This window comes from Sinocyclocheilus grahami, unplaced genomic scaffold, assembly GCF_001515645.1.
Source record: "Sinocyclocheilus grahami isolate Dianchi unplaced genomic scaffold, SAMN03320097.WGS_v1.1 scaffold996.1, whole genome shotgun sequence".
Taxonomy (NCBI): domain Eukaryota; kingdom Metazoa; phylum Chordata; class Actinopteri; order Cypriniformes; family Cyprinidae; genus Sinocyclocheilus; species Sinocyclocheilus grahami.
This window is the reverse complement of record NW_015506175.1, coordinates 69669-76567: the sequence shown is the minus strand read 5'-3', so window position 1 is coordinate 76567 and position 6899 is coordinate 69669. Positions and strand designations below refer to the sequence as shown.

Sequence of the window (6899 nt, the reverse complement as noted above, 5' to 3'; positions counted from 1 at the left end):
TAAGCGTTTTGAAAAGTGGGGACATGGGGTAATGTCCTGAAAAGTCACCTTCTCCTTGTAATACCTGTCATACCTTTGTCATTATACACATTTATGTCCTCATTTGTCACAAAAACGCGAACACACACACACACACACACACACACACACACACGAGTGCTCAGTGACAGCTGATCTGATGTCACATCTGTCATGTGGAGAGACAGTCAGAGCGTTTTGTGTGTGTGTGTGCGTCACTGTGTGAGTATGTGCGTGTGTCCTTTCGTTGCTACGGCTACTGCATGGCAACAGCTGTTGAGTCCTCTGGGAAATTCCAGTTTCCTTAGCAACTAACATTTCCATGGTAACAGTGTCAGCCTCTCAGCCTCATCACGGGCCATAAGCGAGAGATCACACACACACACACACACACACGTTTGTTCTGTGATTAAACGAGGAAACACTTTACTTTCTCATCATCTCCAAGCGATATCCCTCAAACACCTGAAATCTCTCACCATCTTCTCCTTCATATCGTTCCAAACCTGTATGGCTTTCTTCTTTCTTCTGCGAAACAAAGCGAAGATATTTTGTTGAAAATATAAAATTCAGCGTTGTTTGGTTCCAAACATTTTTTCAAAACAGACTCATTTGTGTTTCACAGAAGTGAGGATCATGCAGGTTTGAATGACACGAGAGAGTAAATAAAGGCACAATTATGAGTTTTGAATAATCCTTTGAAGCATTAAACGGCTGTTAATGATTCGTCTTTGTTCGGCTCAATTAAGGGAATTGTTTCAGGTTTATTTAGTGATGATCCAACAGATAAACCTCACGTTACACATGAATAGCTGAAAACCCCTTTCATTCAATTCCAGTCGCGTTCATCACTTCTGCTTTTAAAACAATTCCAGTACATTATGAATTTCATAATTAGTAATAGCCTAATTGATTTCCTAAATTAACGGAACATGTAGGCTACGAAAACGTTTTAGCATAAAAAGTGTAGTGCAATATACATTCTTTTTTTGTATCTTTATATAGCCTAAATATCTTTCATCTGATCATAATGTATTTAAAATGAACGTAGGTCTATGAATGATGTCTTTTGCCGCGAAGTTAATAATTTCATTTATGTAAAAAAAAAAAAAATATATATATATATATATATATAAAGCAGATTTGTTTTTGTTTCTTTACTTTTTTCGGTGATTTGTCAAAGATTAGCCTATAGCTTTTATCTTAAATAAGAAAGGAATACAATAATAACAATATAAATATAATAATAATAATACATTAAAATAAATAATTGCTATTCTGTGTTTAAATCGCGTTCATGAATCTAGTCTATACTGAGCTGAATTAAGCAGCTAATTAGGCTTTGTGACTGAGCAGATATGATTATGATGAACAAAGCAAATAGGCCTATATCAGTGAGGGTTCATTTGATCAACTCTTCCCAATGATTCCGACTGAAACAGCTGGACTTCTCTGGTGTTAGAAGAGGTATTTACACGAGATCTTCTGAATGATGTCTGAATGAGAGAAGAGCGCCGCCTATCGGTCTCAGAGAGGAACTGTGTGAGCCATGATTACTGTCAGAGATGTGTTCATACAGCAGCCACTAGACACAGCACACCTGCATCAACTCTATCAGTCAGCAGGAAGTATAGCAAGATCTGATGTAGGTACATTTAAAAACGCGTCCTCATATATATATATGCAGTTTACAAATAAACCATTCTTTTTACTTTTGAATTCATGCTTAATTTTTCAACACAAGCCCTGCAGTTTATAGAGCAGGGAAAAGAAAAACTCAAACCGTGAAAACTTCACAAACTTGCAGAGAATTCCTAACACTGTCACACAGGAGACACTGTATTACTGTTTGATTTGAATGTCTTATATAGATCTGTTTTTTATATTTATTCATTAATCAGATGCTTTTACCCGGTTTGACGAAGCAGCAGCAGAACGAGCATAGAAACAGTTTAATTTTAGCTGTAAAGAGCATGTTGAGTTGTGTCAGCTGTCCAATGATCAGTAATACACTCCATTCTGTGTGATTTATAAGCGTTTTGAAAAGTGGGGACATGGGGTAATGTCCTGAAAAGTCACCTTCTCCTTGTAATACCCGTCATACCTTTGTCATTATACACATTTATGTCCTCATCTGTCACAAAAACGCGTACACACACACACACACACACACACAGCCGAACTGTTTTAATGATATCTGACTCTGTGCTGGATCTCCAGCAGGAAGTGATGAAGACTCACATCACGAGCGACGGCTCGATCGAAAGGCCTTGACACATGGATCCGATCCGTTCGATTGTCTGGAGCCGCATTAAGAAAGAAGACTAAAGAAAAGAGGTTTTGTAGGTAAGGTGAAGTTTACCTGGAACAGGCTGAGAGGTGGCGAGGAGCGGGAGTGAGACGGAGCAGCTACAGAGAGGCAGGATGTCAGCCGAACCTGCTGTGGTTTGCAGCCCCCTCGCGTGCGCTCATCCTGCCCCCCGCCTCAGAAACACCCAGCGCTCCAGATACAGCCTCGACTCTCACATCGCCTGAGACGCTCCCTTCTGCAGTCAGGAGAGTCTCCCAGAACACTTCAGCAAACACGACAGGCCTCCACACAGAGATGCCCTGGTCACATCGATTAAACACACAACACACACGCGACACGTGACACTTCACATGCAGCAAGAAACTAACGCATGCCACACACCGTCCTGAGATCAGCCGTGAATCATCCCGCGCTCGTCTGCTGTTTGAAGCGTTTCCGTCACGCTGGTTTGCAGCAGAACATCCCTGTGATCTAGTGGAGTCACATCTGAAGATACTTCATTAACCTGAGCCACAGACAGAGAGACGAGTGAATGAGTTCAGCCATTGTTTACTGCTGCTCTGTGAGATTTGACCTGTAGATGATGGACTTCACCTAACTCACTGTTAGATGCTCTGAATGAAGCTGTGCTGCAGCTCACAAACACTCACACACACACACAAACACTCTCTCTCTCTCACACACACACACATGCCTGGTTTACTATCCTTGTGGGGCCTCTCCATAGGCGTAATGGTTTTTATACTGTACAGACCGTATATTCTATTGCCCTACACCAACCCTACCCCTAAACCTACCCCTCACAGGAGACTTTGTGCATTTTTAGATTTTCAAAAAACTTCATTATGTGTGATTTATTAGCTTGTTTACCCGTGGGGACCTCAATTTAGGTCCCCACCGTGACATGAGTCCCCATGAGTCTGTGTGTATTCAGGTTTAAGTCCCCACCAGAATAGAAAAACAGGTACACACACTCACACACACACACACACACACACACACACTCACACACTCTCACACACACACACACACACACACACACACACACTCTCACACACACACACACACACACACACACTCACACAATCTCTCGGGGTGCGTCTCATTCTCTGCTATCGGTCAATCAGAATGACTCGCCTCAAACGCACACTTCTGCTGCTGGAAACGCTTTGTTATTCACGAGAGGCTCGTTCACTGGAACACATCAGATGCATTGGAGTCAGTCGCAGTAATGCGCTTCTGAACATCGTATTCATGGTGACAGGAAATGTTGTTTTATAAATGCCTTACTTCACTCTGAGAAGGTATTTGTGCTTTTAATAGCTGACATTGATGTGAGGGAGGAATGATGGCCGGCTGTGGGTTCTGGAGGTCCAAACGAGCTGTTACACACCAGCACCAGCACAGTCCCGTAAACGCAGGAGAGGGAGTCAGATGGAGGAGGACCTGCTCAAACCTGCAGAACCTGCACGGTGCAATAAAACCCAAGCCTGCTGAGCTGCAACGGATCGGTCAGCGGCCACAGCATCTGTATTCACAGCGAAGCCAGCGACAGAGCCTTCAGGCCCGCACTCACACACACACACACACACACACACACACACACACAGTACCAGAGCTGATTTATGGGTCTGCGGGCTTTAGGATGTACCAGGATTTTATTAAACACCTTCTGGAGGCCCAGGCCTGACAGCGGCTGGATCCGTCCAGTTTAAGAGTTTTTCAGGAGGTCAGTCAGAACTTCCTTTGACATGTGGCCAAACAATTAAAGGAGTCTGAAGCTGGAACGCGATACAGTCAGCTGTTTCGGCAGGGGCTCTCAAACAAGCCATATTTTCTGCCAATATGTTCTCCATTTGATGGTGCAAGCGAGAGCAGCTTATAAGCGCGGCCGGGATGGATTTCACATGTGTCTCGGTGGGAGGGATTCTCCGAGAGTGATCTCGATCTTTTCCGTGCGGATCTCGCCGCTCGCTTACAGCTGGCTGTAAAAGCTCCACATCCACAATTACTCCGACCGCTAGATTTATAAATCCCTCCTAATGTCGCCGTGGATGCATTACGGCTCTAAATGGTGAAACTGATTGCTTGCCCCCTCTGTAATGGCACACTTGATGATTATAAATGAAATCGTAAATAAGGCCGCTGGACTTTTACAGATTTTGGCACAGTAGACGTAGTAGTTCTGCCTGACCTGCGCAGGTCAACGTTTAACAGATTGCTGCCGTGGAGCGCGTCTGCGAGCAGAGAGCCGTGTTAAAACATCATCATTATCTCCAGCGTTTCCTCCACAGGACAGCTGGTGCTGGCGAGGACCGTCGCAGGATTTCAGAACAATGTAGTCACGACTGGACTCGAAAGAGATGCTTCTGATCCACACAGCTCATTTGGAAGAAAGGAAATGGACAGAGATGAGAACTTGATACTCGTGAATTTACGACTCAGATTGGCAAACACTGGCTGGAGACTCAACTTTAACTTCAGCTGCACATTTGATCTCCTGAACTCGCTCATCCCAGCATGTTTTAAAGCTACAGTACTAATATTTATCATTATTTTTGAATTAACTGATTTAGTGAATCAGTGTTTTGAATGAATCATTTGACTAAATGCCTGTGTAAATCAATTGTCCTGGAAGAGATGAAAGGCGATCTTACTGTTTTTTTCAACTGTTTACATTTTCAAAACTTTGCCTCTTTTTTTCAAAACTTTACACACAAATCCAAGAATCGCACACACAAAATGCAAAATGCCTCGCATCTCTTGCAAAATGAAGCACTGCATTCAAAATATCACAAACACATCTCAAAAGCAAACATTTGCAAACACCTTTGCCATAATATTAATTCCTGTTAGATTTGTGTGTGCTACATAGAGAATTGTGTGTTGTGTTTTGCAAAAAGTGTTTTATGAAATTGAAAACTGAGTCAAAGGTCCAGAATTAGTGTATGGTTTTGTAGATTTAGTGTGTGCTTCTGCTGTCTGAGTGTCAGCTTTCAGAAACTATGTGACAAGGAAAGATTGTGTGTGCAAGCAGTTGAAAAAAACTGTTATGTAAAGCATCAAATTAAGACGATAGTGCCATTTTGATAGTACCGTAGGTACTTTTTTTGTACCTACATTGAAACATTGAACATTGAAAAAATAAAGTATCTTTATTTGTGTCACAAACATTGAAAAAATAACAGAAGTATACTTCTGTTATTTTTTCAATGTTTGTAACACAAATAAAGATACTGTCTCACACATACAAATTCAAATGGATTTTTTCAATTGTATGTTTGAGTCTGAAAGGGCTGAACGTTGTATGTTTACATCATGTTAGTTTTTGTTGTGGTGAATTTATGGTTTGAATAAATAAAGTCTTGTCTTGTGACTATGTTACAGTACTGAAATGTTGGGGATAAATGTGTTTGATCCACATGAAAACATTGTCACAATGTAAAAAAAAGTCGCATCCATGACTGGCAGAGGTTCTGATCGTCAGTCGAACCTTCATGACGTCTTTAACATTTTTTTTAAATGTCATAACAGTGCTACTGATACTTTCTGCTCCACTCTTACGTCTTGTTTAGACACTGTCTGCCCCTTGTCTTCCAGACCAGCTCGTACCACCTCTTCTGCCCCTTGGCTATCTGATATTCTCAGTGAGCATCGTTCTAAGCTCAGAGCTGCTGTAAGGGTGTGGCGTAAATCCAAAAATCCTGCTGACCTTAATGTATATCGGTCACTCCTCTCTTCATTCTCTGCTAATGTCTCCACTGCTAAAAGGACATACTACCATAACAAAATTAACAATTCGTCTAACTCTCGCATGCTCTTTAAATCTTTTTCCTCCCTCCTTTGTCTTACTCCTCCCCCTCCTTCATCAACTCTAACAGTTGACGACTTTGCCACATTCTTCATTAATGAGATTAAAACCATCAGTGCACAATTTTCCACACCAGAATCGGTCAAGCACATCTTACCAGCAAACATACACTCGTTCACATCCTTCTCTCCACTCTCTGAGGCAGAAGTCTCTAAACTCATCCTTTCCAATCATCCTACTACTTGTCCGCTTGATCCTATTCCATCTCATCACCTTCAAGCCATTTCTTTGCACTCACTCACATCGTTAACACATCCCTTCACACTGGTGCTTTTCCCTCAGCATTTAGACAGGCTCGTATAACCCCACTTCTTAAGAAACCCACTCTTAACCCAACTCTTTTAGAGAACTACAGACCGGTTTCCCTTCTACCTTTTATTGCAAAAACACTTGAACGAGTTGTGTTCAACCAATTCTCAGCCTTTCTCACACAGAACAACCTCCTTGACAGCAACCAATCTGGTTTCAGAAGTGGACATTAGACCGAGACTGCCTTGCTCTCAGTTGTTGAAGCCCTAAGTCTGGCAAGAGTGGCTTCCAAATCTTCTATACTTATCTTGCTGGATCTATCCACTGCTTTTGACACTGTTAACCACCAAATTGTCCTGTCAACCCTATTGGCAAATGGCATCTCAGGAACTACACTCCAGTGGTTTGAGTCTTACCTCTCAGATATGTCCTTCAAGGTATCTTGGAGAG

General features: G+C 42.1%; 1 protein-coding gene across 1 annotated transcript in view; it reads right to left on the bottom strand.

The window, feature by feature from the left end:
• Positions 1-2578, bottom strand: part of LOC107565365 (protein odd-skipped-related 2-like) — a 6605-nt gene extending 4027 nt beyond the window's left edge. The window contains exon 1 of the mRNA XM_016250582.1: positions 2381-2578. The gene's annotated coding sequence lies outside the window, so the exon portion shown is untranslated. The remainder of the gene's footprint in view (positions 1-2380) is intronic.
• Between the last annotated feature and the right edge of the window lie 4321 nt (positions 2579-6899).